The sequence below is a fragment of the Carettochelys insculpta genome, chromosome 9 (assembly GCF_033958435.1).
Source record: "Carettochelys insculpta isolate YL-2023 chromosome 9, ASM3395843v1, whole genome shotgun sequence".
NCBI lineage: Eukaryota > Metazoa > Chordata > Testudines > Carettochelyidae > Carettochelys > Carettochelys insculpta.
This window is the reverse complement of record NC_134145.1, coordinates 51,829,466-51,843,948: the sequence shown is the minus strand read 5'-3', so window position 1 is coordinate 51,843,948 and position 14,483 is coordinate 51,829,466.

Sequence of the window (14,483 nt, the reverse complement as noted above, 5' to 3'; positions counted from 1 at the left end):
CTTACCTTCGCCCAATCAGAGGCCTTTATTTCGAATACCTGGTTGTGAATTATTCATGAGTTCAGGTTACCGGTGGAGCTAACTAACAAAAAGTGACCGTTGGTAATGCTGCTAAATAGCAGCCTGTGACACTTTAGAATTTCATGTGTCTGCACTGATTTTACACAGCCAAAGACATGTATTCCCTGGCCCACGGGGACGATTATGTCCAGAGATGTTAAAAATCCTGACACTATGGTTCCAAGGCATCATTTCCAGCAATTCAGAAAGCATAGGACGTTATAATTCACTAAAATATCTTTCATGAATCTCTGTGTTTCTAAAAACCTGGAAAATATAGTTCAAGTGCTTGTCGTTTTGGAAATGAGATTTAGGCTCCTAAATCTGTACTTTTGAAAAGTGAATAGTTTGTCTCCTTTGAGAATCCATCTGTATATTTTTTTCCTGCTACCACTAGTCTAAATACCTCATAGTCAGTCCCTAAGCTGCTGTAAAATCTTGTCCAAGGTTAAGAGCCTCTTCTGTGTTTGTTTTGTTAATATAACTCATGGGCCAAGCACCTCTGATTTGCAGTTGGGTCTTCCTCTGACTTTGAAAACCCCTCTAGGATGAGTTCAATGCCTGGCTAATTTGGATGGCAAATTTCTATAAAATCCATGAGAAGTGAAGCCTGAGTGCATAGTTAGGTGCGAATCATATTTCTAGGTGAGCATGACATACACCACTCTTCCAGCCACACAATCTAATATTAGTGAATAAATGCAAAACCTGTATCAGCTTGCATCACAAGTTCAGTTTCTGCATCCTTACAGAATTTGACTGCTGCTTAGTATTACATAGGGTACACACACATCCTTAAAGTACAGCATGGGAGAAAGATGGTAATAGGATGCTAGAGGCAAGTCTCCTGCTTATACAATTAATACTGTCCTCTTGATTTACGCATTATCTTTGCTAACAATCTGTTTCACATTCTTTTTGTCTCCCATATTTATCTGTGCATTAGGCAACTGTTTCCCATGACAATTCACAAATCTGTTGACCATTTTGTTTCATTCAAGAGAGAGTTCCATTTCATTCTTTTCTCCAAAATTAGATAATATAATTTCAGTGGGGTATGCAGGATTTTAAAAGTGCAACTTCTATTTTCTTTATTCTGAAGGAAATTTGTGTGCAACTCAAAAGCTTGTCTGTTTCAATAAGAGAAGTTGGTTCAATGGAGGAAATTATCTTATCCTTCTTGTCTGTCTAATTCTCTCCACACATCAGCTAAGATGGTTACTCTTAAAACCTTCTTAATTTTTGCTTTTGGTAACTGGGTTATTTCCTATTTCCCTATTTTCAGTATGTGCAGGACCACAAATACTGAAGTGCTATGATTTATTTCTGAAATGCAAAAATGACTGATAAAGGATAAGACTTGTGGGTAAATGCTATACCATTCTTCTCATGTGTGTTACATACATATTAATCTGCCTTTTCTGAAATGTGCTAATACCCAGAACTACAACTAAAATACTTGGGCACTACTGCAGCCCTATTTTGAAATAAGATATTTGAGGCAGCTATTTTGAAATGCCTTATTTTGAAATAACACGACTGCAAACAAAATACATTTCAGAATAGCACCCAACTACTTCAAAATAGTATTTCTGGATCCGTAATGCTATTTTGAAATAGTGTCCTTGGAGCCCATTATGTCTATGTATATACTACAAGTTAAATTTGAATTTATTAAAAACTGTTTTTTTAATTCGACTTTGCGTATCCTCACTTCCCACAGGCTCCCAAGGAGTTCGACATATTGGCCGTGTCTACACGAGCCCCAAACTTCGAAATGGCCACGCAAATGGCCATTTTGAAGTTTACTAATGAAGCGCTGAAATGCATATTCAGCGCTTCATTAGCATGCGGGTGGCCGCGACGCTTCGAAATTGACGCGGCTTGCCGCCGCGCGTCTCGTCCAGATGGGGCTCTTTTTCAAAAGGACCCCGCCTACTTCGAAGTCCCCTTATTCCCATGAGCTAATGGGAATAAGGGGACTTCAAAGTAGCTGGGGTCCTTTTGAAAAGTAGCCCCATCTGGACGAGATGCGCGGCGACAAGCCGCGTCAATTTTGAAGCGCCGCGGCCACCCGCATGCTAATGAAGCGCTGAATATGCATTTCAGCGCTTCATTAGTAAACTTTGAAATGGCCATTTGTGTGGCCATTTCGAAGTTTGGGGCTCGTGTAGACGTAGCCATTGCTTCCACACTGAAATCACCAAACGTTGACTGTTACAGCAGTGCATTGTAGGAAACTATTCTACAGTTCCCTCAGCCCCTCATTCTGAGCCGTAACCCTGGTCAGTTTCCTGATGCCCAATACTAGTGAGGAGCTGGGCGCCAGGTGCAGCAGCACTGTCAGTTTCCTGGGTCGTTGCAGCTTGGGGGACCTGGGAAACTGACAGTGCAGAAGCCCTGGTCAGTGTCCAAGCTTCCACACTAGCCCTTATTTGATATTTTAAACTCGAGATTGATGCTATACCTGTCCATTAATATTGACATTTTGTTACCAATATTAGGGCAGACTGAATCAAGCTAATGACATTTACAGTTAAGACAGTGACATTTTAATGTTGATCTAACTCCTTTAAATTGGATTTTGTCTCGTAGTGTAGACACAGCCTATGGCTTATTTTGAAATAGTGCTATTCCGTGTCTTAATAGTGCCTACTTCAAAGTAGCTCCACTGGAGCTTCCCCTGGGTCACTTCCTACTTCTACCTCCATCTGTGCTGGTTCCTACTCAGAGTCCTTGGGGAGGCTAGGGAGGCTGACATCCTCGGGTATGTGGCTATGGGTAGGTCCAGCCATTTGGGCATCTCCACATCATCAGGGTAGCGGAGTGGAGGCACCGAAGCTCAGGCAGGGCTCAGAGTCACAGGTGGTAGGTTGGGTTCCCAGACTCAGGTGAGTCCTGGTCCTCAGGGTAACAGACAGTGGGAAGGCACACCTGTACCAGGAGGTCTGGGCCCTCAGGGTAGATGGCAGTGGGTAGATTCCCCAGCTTGGGCTTCTCCTCGGTGTGAGGGTCTCACCATGGGTCAGGGAGCCTGGGTAGGTCTGGGAACACTGGGCACTGGGACAAAGGCAGGCTTTGTTGTGGATTTGGGGTGTGGCTAGGGTGGCTAGCAGGCTGTGCTCTGGCCAGTCTGGCTGTCTGGTGCAGGCATTTCAGCTCCTGCTTGCAGGACCCCAGCCAGAAGCCTCTGTTCTGCTCAGAGGCCAGACTTGTAATGAGCCCTGGGTCTCACCTCTGGCACCTCCAGTCCCAGGTACTGCTTGTAGTGGTGCGGCGCACAGGTGATCTGGGCCCACCCACCAAGGTCTCTGAGAGGCCTCCTCTGTATCAGAGTCAGGGGGCAGAGAGGCCACTGCACCTCACTGCAGGGAGTTTAAAGAACAATTCCAAATATTCTGAGATTTGTGACTAAAATTGTAAAAGTTGCAAGAGAAATCTGTAGTAAGAGAACCTTATTCCTCTGGGACAGGTGTTTGCAAAGTTAATGTCTGCAGTATTGGGTATGTTAAACTCTTTAGTGACAAGAAAAACAGTGCTTTTTAAAAAAATTACAAAAAGTGTAAGGTCAGTTAGTAATTGATTCAAATATACATTCTTAGATTTTAAGGCCAGGGGATACTACTGTGATGATCTTGTCTGACCTCAGTAACACAGAGGATCAAACGTCCATCCTGCTGAATTATCCTCTTTTCTTGTTTCCTGAGATGTTCTGCACCTTTCCTTTAAATAATGTTGCTCTGATTTGGTTGTCTGCCTTTGTTTTGGAAAGCAGGGAGGAGAGATTTGCTTGCCCCAAATGAGGCATTTTAAAATCATGCTGTAATTCCCCTATCTGTCTAATGTACTTGTATAGCCCCCATTTATACAGTATGCCAGTGTCTTCCAATCTTTAATGCATTTCTCCTCAGAGCTGACCAGCAAGAAAAGGAAATACCATTATCCTGAATCTGAAGACAGAAAGGCTAAGTCCTTGCCTACATTAACTCTACCATATAACTATACCAGATAATCATTCTATTGTGAACACAGTAAAATCAGTATAAATACATTTACACCAACTGGTGCCTTCAATGGGCATAAGCTATACCAGCAAACTAAATGTATACCAGGGCTTTTACTAGCATAGTTGTATCAGTAAATATCATTTTATCAATATCAGTTTACTGGACTATTTGGGTCCCTCAGGAGCATTCGTTTAAGAGCCCTAACTATGCCAGTCAAAACTGAATGTAGACCAAACCTAAGTGTAGCCAGACAAAGTCTCCCCCTTACAAGCCAGCTTGCTCGCTGCCCCCCCCACCCACTGAGGAGCACACAGGGCATGGAAACGGCTGCTGACAGCACAGTCTTTGATGCCCTCATTGAGGCCCAGATGTGCTAGCTCATCGTGACCCTGAGAAGCAGAAAGTACAGATAGAAGGCTAACAGGCCAAACTGTCAACGAGAGGGGGGGGGAACCCTCAAGAAATCAGCCCAGCTGGCATTGATGGATATGATGACCACACAACCATCCCAGAAGGGGAAGTGCCCCGCCCACACAAAAAGAATGTCCTGTACTCCTAAATTGCTTATCTCCTGTCTTACAAGTGCAAATTAAGTAAGAAATGCCCTTGTAACAAACTGGCGTCACAAAGACAGACCAGTATGATCTGGCACCTTAGATAAGAAAGAGAATACGTAACCCAAAAAGGGGGTATAAAAGATGGGCCCAGCAGAACTCTAACTCTGAGTGCATTCCACCAACTAACTGCTGGTCGCATCAGCTGATTGCCTCCCGAGGTCCACAGCTGGGGACGCCCAACCTCGTATTCGTCTTTCCGCGGAATTGAGTGACCGATCCAGCTTGGCTACGCTGGTATCGAGAGACGCAGAGAGGGTAAGATACACCCATGTTAGGTCTCCGACTTTTTTGTGCACAGCTAAAGAATTAGGGCTCTGTAACTAGATGTCGCTGTGTCAAGATATCATTGTGTTAGATGGTAACAGATATCTTTGTATTGGATTGTAACGTAACTTTTTAACACCTGTACTTTGCTAGCATATAAGAAGTAAACAATAGCCTTTGTAACCACACGCTTATAACTGTAGCTTAATAAACTTGTAACTAGTTAAGCTCTGAGCCTGACCCTGTTATCCTTTTGTCACTACAACACAGCTGGCACAACAAAAAGAACTTTAACCGTTTGGTTACTACAGCCTGGCCGTGGGTGAGAGTGCTAGGAGCTGCCTGCTCTAACAGTAAAAAAACTGGGTTGTTTAGGACCCAAGGGAGTACCTCACCGCACATTACCCAGCCACCGGCTAACACTAAGTGATGTGTACAAGCTTAAACAGAGCAGGGAATGACTTGGATGTTTTAAAAATGAAATAAAGTTATCCAAGAAAATAGAGCTTCAGTGAGTAGATTGGTAGGAATTTATATATACAAAATAATGCACTTTGATTTGCATCTGCCACGTAGAACACAACTTTCACCGTTAACCTATTTGTCAACTTTCCTTACCATAGAAGCAAGGTTTAGTGTTCTGGTTTTGCTATATCTTCTTCAAAGACCTCAACTTTTTTTTCTTTAGAAGGAATCCCCAAACTATTTCAGAAAGGCTAATTTTAACCTACATATACTTGCAAAGGGCTACTGAAGAATATTATTAATAAAATAGATCAGCTTTGACATATTTATTTCCTTCAGCAGTCAGAGAGCCTGTACTTCTTTAGGTCTGGTGAGCTGATGTTCGTTTGTAGGTCAGTGGACAGAAGCTTGTTTTGCTTGTGCTCTTGTTAGACCAGTTTTGTGGATAAATACAGAACTTAAATTTCCAGCATTGTCAGCCAGGCACTTTGCACACCATCTAATGTCTCCATTCACATTATCTCTTCTTCCGAATTCTGGATAATTTCAAATGATTCAAGAGATATAAAAATTCTGAACTAAAAGAAAATAGTGATCCAGCTGTGAAGTGATTAAGGCATGACTCAGCGTCAGCAATGCTACTTGAAAAATAATTAGGCTTAATTTAGTAATACTCTCTGTAACTTACTTAATAGAAGATGGGAAAATTAACTTAGCATTCAGAAAACCAGCAAAATTAAACCCTTTAAAATACTCACACGGGAGAAGTTGTGAGTCATGGGGTGTGAGAAGGTGACCCTTCGATTGTTTCATGCATTATGATAATGATAAACATATTTGATCATATTACCTGAGAGAATGTTAAATAATGTGATTTGTTAAGTTGACGCAGTCATGGATTTTTTTTTTTTAATTTTGTGTCCAGCCAGCAGCAGACAGCTATTTTCATTTTCACAAAAACAGTTCTCACTGAAATTGTATACTGTTGACCCCCGCTATACACGGACTCGACTTGGCATTATTATATTAATGCAAGTTGAGTCCTTTCCACTTGTCTTATGAGGATTATTATTATGAAATGAGACATGGGCATGGTACCAGCCTGAAATGAACCTAGCAGCAGAAAGAGGAGATTGAGGACGCTTTCAAACTCAGGTGGTAATGATTTCTGTAACTGAAAAAATACCCTTTATGGTATTAAAAAAGCTAACCGAGAAGATGTGTATTCCATGTTACCAGCTGACAGCAAATTATCCATAACCGGTATCTAAAGACTAAAGAATACCAACTAGGAACAAGGCAGAAACAATTGCACATTTTTAAAATGTGTCTAAACCTAAACTGAGTGTCTTCATCTTTGTTTGCTTTGCACACATCTTGACTAACACTCAGTTATAAATGCATTGGGGGTGAATATCATAGAATCATAGTATCAAAGAGGGTTACATGGAGGAGGGAGAAAAATTGTTCTCCTTGGCCTCTGAGGATAGGACAAGGAGCAATGGGCTTAAACTGCAGCAAGGGCGGTTTAGATTAGACATTAGGAAAAATTTCCTAACTGTCAAGTTAGTTGAAAACTGGAATAAGTTACCCAGGGAGGTTGTAGAATCTCTATCACTGGAGATATTTAACAGCAGGTTAGATAAACACCTATCAGAGATGGTCTAGATGGTGTTTAGTCCTGACAAGAGGGCAGGGACCAGGACTCGATGACCTCTTGAGATCTCTTCTAGTTCCAATGTTCTGTGATTTTATGAATCTATGGAATCCTAGGGCTGTAGGTCATCCAGTCCAGTTCCCTGTCCAAAGCAGGACCAACCCTAACAAAATATTGCCTTCTACTTCATCTCTTTTTAGTTCCTAGCACAGTATGGTCTTTTCTAATTTGTTGGAAGCTACAATAATTGCACACTAATGATAATTATGACTGTCCTTTCTACTACTACAGACTTCTCTTTATTGTTTGTTACCTTCACAACTTAAAGAATGACAGAGGCTTGGAAAACGTCTTTTTTTTTTTTTTTCCGTGATGCACCCAGCACAAGCTTAGGTGCAGTAAAATAATAAGAGTTAATAATAAAGAAAAAGCTGATGTGTGACCTAGGTTATAAGAAAAGTATTGAGGATTATGGAATGGGCTCACGAGCATAGGACAAAACACCACTATTCACTGTAATTGCTTGTGGATACATCTTCAGAAATTTTATCTATCTATCTATCTATCTATCTATCTATCTATATAAAATTTAAGAAAACAGACTTGAATGTTTTGCAAGTGGTGCACAGTTAGTGAACCAATTCAATGAGTCTCCAGCACCTTTCCAAGTTCACCATGGAGCAGAATCACAAATATCAATTGATTTAAATACCAGTCTGTTTTATTTTGCATGTTAGAAGCTGAAAGAGAAGCATATCACTTCAGCATTTGCTTGCTTTAGATATTTGTACTGCTGAACAGTGAAAACAATTCCTCTTTTTGAGAGCCTTGCATGTTATCTGGAATTGTCACAAGCTTGTGCCAAAAGAAGTAAACAACAAGACAAGACTTTTTCAAATAAAGTATAATCAAGGAAGTTATTTTATTAATAACTTTTATAAATTCAGCGGACGTATACCTTCTTTATATTTGCCTCACCTTTTTATATGTGCAAAGTTCATGAAATAAGATCATGGATGAGATTTCCTTGTCTAAACAGTTAAGGGAATAATCCATTCTCCTTTTCCTTTATATTCATATGTAAATGTCAGGAGCACCTATTCACAGCATTTGGAAGAGACTGCTGAATTTTCTGACTGGTGCATTTGTATTTTTTCACAGTTAAATTAAATATCCTTTGGAATTCAGTACCGGGGAAGATATAAAATCAAGAACTTTAGTTGAACTTTAGAGAGGGGTTTAAGACCCAACACCTCACTCACATATGGAAAGTCACAAGGACACCTGCACATTTGTTACATGTACTATTCAGTGCACATCATTCTACTACTATCTAGCTACACAAAACCTGGTACAAGATGGAATTTCTGTTTCTTTTCTTTTCTTTTTTTTGACCTTTTAAAAGAAAATTCTTCACTCTTACACAAACCACAATGAAAGAAAATAAAAGAAGCTTTCAAAATGTAAGTACTGTTAGCACTTTGACTTTGTTCACTTCTATTGTGAGTGGTATGATAGTCTTTAATGACACAATCAAATATTATCTCTCCTTATCCAGTCAAGACTAGACTGAGGAGATTTTAAGCCAGAGCTTTACACAGCAGAGCAATGAGGAGCCACATCACCCCAGAAGAGCAAAAGAAAAATAGTGCATCAGAGAATTAGGAGTCAAGTAGTATCTCTAATTTAGAAGCAAGAACTAAGGCAAAAGGAAGTAAAATGGCTTGTCTACTTATATAGAATATTTGTGTAAGAGGAGAGAACTCAAATGTCTTAAGGTTGGTTCAATGTGTTAAGCCAGAAGACTCTGATGTGGTGTCTTGACAGGCATCTTCCTCTCTGAAACATTGATAACAGTTCAGCTGCATGCATTTGCCTGCTGCATGTTTCTCTGTGAAGAAAGCCAACACCACAGACTTGGACAGAACTCCCAATGACTATCCAGTCAGATAAAGTGTGAAGTTGCCAGACCAGGTTTATTGCAAAGTAAGTGCAGTAATAGCTTCTCTTAGACTCTCCAAGGATACTACAAATCCTGTGTCCATGACAACAGATGCATCTCAATCAGTTGGCAAGACTTTCCACGGACAAACACAGCCCCTCTGAGATATATATTTATACACAGATACAAACAACTTATGCATCACTTCTGAGGTATCAAGATGGCACTTTCTAATGAACCTGTGTGGCACCCATCACCTTGTACATGGTGATTTAGTTAAAACGTATTTATCCATGATGCTGAACATAACCTATGTATCCTGAAGCTTGGTCTGAATGTTCCTGTTATCTATGGGGAGTGTGCTGATACCAAGATGTTTTGGAAACTAGCCTTGATCTCTTGCAGAGGAGTCAACAAGGTCTTGATGTGATTATAGTTATTCTTGTTATAATCCACCCAAATTCAGCTGCCTTACAAAAATTTCATTTTGCACATGCTTAGTAGACACATGTCAGAGTTTGGTCCCTACATTCTCAGAAAAGTCTATCTGAAGGGAGCATGTTCAATCCTAGAGAAGAGAAGGGATTTCTCTAATTGTGCCTTCAGCTACAAGGTTGTACCTACAGCTACAAGATTCCCCCTAAAAGGGGGGGATCTGCTAAACACGGGATCCCAAATAAATTCAGGGGACAACTAAAAAGAAAACCAGGGTTGGGCATGGACTTCACAGGGCCAAAACAAGGGGGCCAGAAGGGGTCAATGAGCAGAGAGCCACAGACAGTGCCCACTGCTGTCTGAAGGCATCAAGGGAGTCAGTGGACACCACCCAAAGGAACTTTGTCCAGATGTGTGAATGGAGCAAGGAATGAAAGTAGGCCCCACAGTCTGTGTCCCTGTTCCCCTCTCAGCCAGCCTTCTCTCCTTGGTCCTCAGCCATAGCCAGGAGGAGGGCAACAAGAAGGTTCTGCAAATTTGTGGGGACATAGATGGGGTGTGAAAGGATCAGGAAGCATGTGGAGAAGTGCAGCCAGAACCTCCAGGAGGTTATAGAGGAGCCAGTAGAGGGACTGTAACTTGGCACACTCAAAGTAGACATGCACCTCTGTACTTTATGGTAGTAGGGACAGGAATTCAAAGAGAGGACAATTTTCTCAGACTACATCTACACTAGAGAGTTTTGTCAACAAAACCCATGGAGCATCCACATTACCAAGGCATTGTGTCATCAGTAGGTCAACAGAACATGGAACTTCTGTCAACAGTGCTCTGTTATTCCCCCATGAGGCAGAACACCTCGGACAGATCTGTAGACAGAAATCTAGTCTGGGTATTCCAGGGGACCTTCTGTCCACAGAAAAGGCCTTGCAGCTGCCTCAGAGAATGCACTGTCCACAGCAAGAAGAGCTCTACATCCCCTGCCTCTGGCCCTTCTTAAAACACAGGAAGCTTTGGAAACCGCATGGGAGGAAGCTGAACATTGGAGCAGCAGCATGCCATGTGGCTCCCTCCAACATGCTCACAACCCCACCAACCAGTAGGATGGCAGAGACACAGGCACCAACCACATGATCCCTTTGGGGTCTCAGGGGAACAGCTTCAGGGGGTCCCAGGAACCGCCCCAGAGCACCCTCCTGGACCATACCAAAGGTCCAGGGCTTGCTGTGCATGTGGTCTGAGGAAGAGACCCTCTTTGACCCCTTGGCAAAGAGGAGGAATTGCCCTGCATTCATCCAGCTGGACACTGCCCTGGTAGCACAGGGCCACTCCGCCTGAACCATGGGGCAGGTAGGGGTGAAAGTTAGACCTCACCGGGGCTACACCCTGGCCCGCAATGCCAGGTGGAGGCCAGGGGAGGAGGGCGACTCTTGTGACCTGCCCCTACTCTGGAGAACTGCACCTCCCCTCCACCTGCTGCTGTCGACACTGCAGAGGAACGCCCCACTGCCACAGCCAGAGCCCAAGAAGGAGGAGCAGCACCACAGGAGCCAACCCCCACCAGAGCTGGATGCAGACACAGAGACATACAAGGCCAGCAGCAGCACCCTCATCAATTTGGATTTGGGCTCTTCTGTCACCACAGCTATTCAAGGGTCCCTCCAGGAAGCATACTGTGCATCACACATCGCACGGCATAAGGGGCAGATGCAGATGGGGCATACTGCGAGTGTCACCGGGGTGGCTCGGATAGGACCTCATGCTGTGGTTTCTGGCACATGGAACCACATGCAAGGTAGCAAGTCCCCCCCTGAACCCTAGTAGGCAGCCCCAGGACATGGATGCCATCCTGCTGCCAGATTCATGGGAGACTGAACCGGCCCCAGGCCTCGAGGGGGGGCTGCCAGTCACTGACATGTCGAAGTGAGCTAACCACATAGGCACCAGCCTGACTCCAGACACACCAAGGAGTATGGCTCCCATCCTGTGGGCATGCCTGCACATATGAGTCAGCATCCACTCCTGCAGACAGTGCTGTGAGCTGCACATGTGTGTGAGCGCCACAACGAGGGCCTGGCTGGGCCTGGCTCACCTGCCACCTATGCAGGGAACCCTCTGTGTCTGAACATCCTCCCACCCACCCCCAACACTTGGCCACTAGCTCATCAAGTGGCAGGGGCCCCACAACAATCAGCCTGGTTCTGGAGGCACTGTCGAGTCCCCATGTAGCAGGGCCCACCTTGCAGGCCACACATACATTTGGTCCCCAGACATTCCCATCCCGTGGCCCAGGGATGTGTTGGTTGGTGCTCACGGTGGGAGGCAAGACCCTAGCGGGCTGTACGGCATGAAAGACTCACGATATCCCTTGTCTTCCTTACAGCTGGATCTGCACCATGTGAGGGCCAAGCCAGACAGCCTGTAAGGCAAGGCCACACCCCCAACAGGACTGGCCTCTATCCCTGCTGCATGGCTCCTACCAGCCATCCCCCAAGGCCTCCTTGATTTCTGGCAATGGTTGAGGACCATGTCTTTCTCCCTGCTATGCCTGTTCTGTGCTCTCCAGGCCCCCTCTGCTACCACTGCCTCCATACTTTCCTGTGCTCCTGGCCCCAACCAAACCCCAATGGAGACCCCAAACCTGTGGCGGGAGTGGATCCTGAGGCTGACACTGATCAAGATCATGCTCCCCCATGGTTTTGTGGCTCCCACCCAGTCCATTGTTTGATGCCCCAAACCCAGTCCCAAGCCCCCCTCCAAGTTCTGGTGTCACCATACCCCCCCACCACTGTACGTAGTTCACTGGATTAGTGATTTATATTTTTTTATTATTATTACAAAGTTTATTTCCCACACATTTATCTTGGTTGAAGTAAAAAAATTGTTTGATCAGAACCCCTATGCCCCTCTTTATTGGGAAAGTGTGGGAGAGGTTGTGAGTTGGCAAAGGAAAAGCTTCTGGAGTGGACAGGGTAGGTCTGTAGGCCTGAGCCTCCCTCTGGGTGGGGGCTAGAGAAGGTATTTGGTGGCCACAGAAGAACCTCTCCCGTTGGGAGTCATGCATCTACAGCCTGTACCTATGGCCTTGGCAGATCACAGCCACACCTGACTGCTTGTAGCTATGGCCAGCATCCAACCTCACATGCGAGGAGAAATGTCTCCCTCTTCCCCTCCACACTACTGTGCAGGGTACAACACACCATCACAACGTGGGGCACGTTGTGGTGACCCACATCCAGCTGGGTAAGGAGGCACCTGAAGCATGTCTTCAGGTGGCTGAAGGAGCACTCAGCCTACATCCATGCCCAGTGGAACCAGACATTAAAGAGTTCCTGTCTTGGGTCCAGCTGCCCAGTGTAGGGCTTCATAAGCCACAGCATGAGGGGGTAGGTGCCATCCCCCACAATGCACAGTGGCATATGGATGTCCCAGACCACCAGCTCCCAGCCGGGGATGAAGATGCTTGCCTCCATCCTTCAGCACAGGCTGGAGTTGCAGAACACTCATGAATGTGCTCAGCCCAACCACATGGTGTAAACATCTATGAGGTGTCCACAATGGTCGATGAGGGCCTGCAGCACAATAGAAAAATATCCCTTGCAGTTGATGAACCTGTCCCCTCTGGTTCAGGGCACATATGGGGATGTGGGTCCCATCAATAGCCCCGAAGCAGTTGGAGAACCCCAGAGTGGTGAATCCAGCCACAACCATGTCCGTGTCTGCCAGATGGATGACCCTCTACTTCAGGAGCATGTTAATGGCTGTCATGACCTGTCAAGGGAGGGGAGCAAACACATATGCCTCCCCTGCGAGGCTATCCCCACACTGGCAGTAGGGCTGTGCTAGGGCAGGACAGCACAGTCCCCTGGGGCTTCCCCAGCCACTCTAACCTCCAATCCTGCCTCCTGAGCATCCCCCCTTGGGCTGCACACCCTGCTCTCCCTCTGTGCAGGGCTTACAGTCTAAGACTGCCTTACTTCTATGAGGAAGGCACCAATGGTGGATTTCCCCATGCTGAAATGGTATCTGGCATAGTGACAGCTGTTGAGGGTGATGAACTTCCATGGGGTGATAGCAACCTGCTTCCCCAGGGGGATGGCAGGCTGCAGCCCGGTGTCCTGTCTCCGGAGAGTGGGAGCGAGGAGGTGCAGAGCTCCAGGAAGGTGTCCTTTATGTGAAAATTTTGGAGCTAATGCTGGACATCCCAATACCTCATGACAAGTCTGTCCCACCAGTCAGAATAGGTACTGTGCTTCCAGATCCACCTGAGCACCCAGGAGGGTGAGTGCAGGTGGGCCTGTGCAGCAGCAATGGCATTCTCCTCAAAGCTGGTGTCAGGCTCACCCTCCGTGAGGAAGAGGAGTACTGCTGTAATGAGGTGCAGCAGATGTTGATGCACCTCTAGGTGACACCAGTGCAAGCCCAGGGGCTGGTCTGGCACCATGGCTAGTTCAAAAGTGCTGTGTCTACCTCAGCAAGCATCAAAGGCTTGCTTTAGCAGCTGTGCTGTCCTTTGTGGAAGTAGGTAAGCATCTCAGCATGGACAGGGAAAGGGATGGCTGTGGGGTGCTTTAAGGGCATGGATTGATGAGGCTCCCGGAAGGGATTGCCAGCCATGAGACCCTGTCTGACGCTGGTCAGGGGCCGTTCTGTTGAGACAGTGGCCAGGCAGTCTGGCTGCTCTTTGTCAACAGAACAGACCTCTTTTTTTTTTTTTTTTTTATCCACTTGGCAGTCTGGCCAAAATTGGTCAACAGAACTTTTCTCGAGAGATATCTTGTGACAATAACTTCTGTCAACAGATCGCTCTAGTCTAGACATTGCCTCAATGAGGTCTACTCATCAAGGAGGCTAGAGAGAATGTAGCCAGACTGCAAAGCAGACAGGTGAAAAGCTGAAAGTGTTGGTGGCAAAGGAAGAGATTGGGATAAAGGTACAGGAGAGTGAGGTAGACTGTGATGAAGAACTGGGGAGATGGGTGAATGTAGCAGAGGGCCAATATTGCTTTGGAGCAAGGAAGGACAGGAGCAGCCACG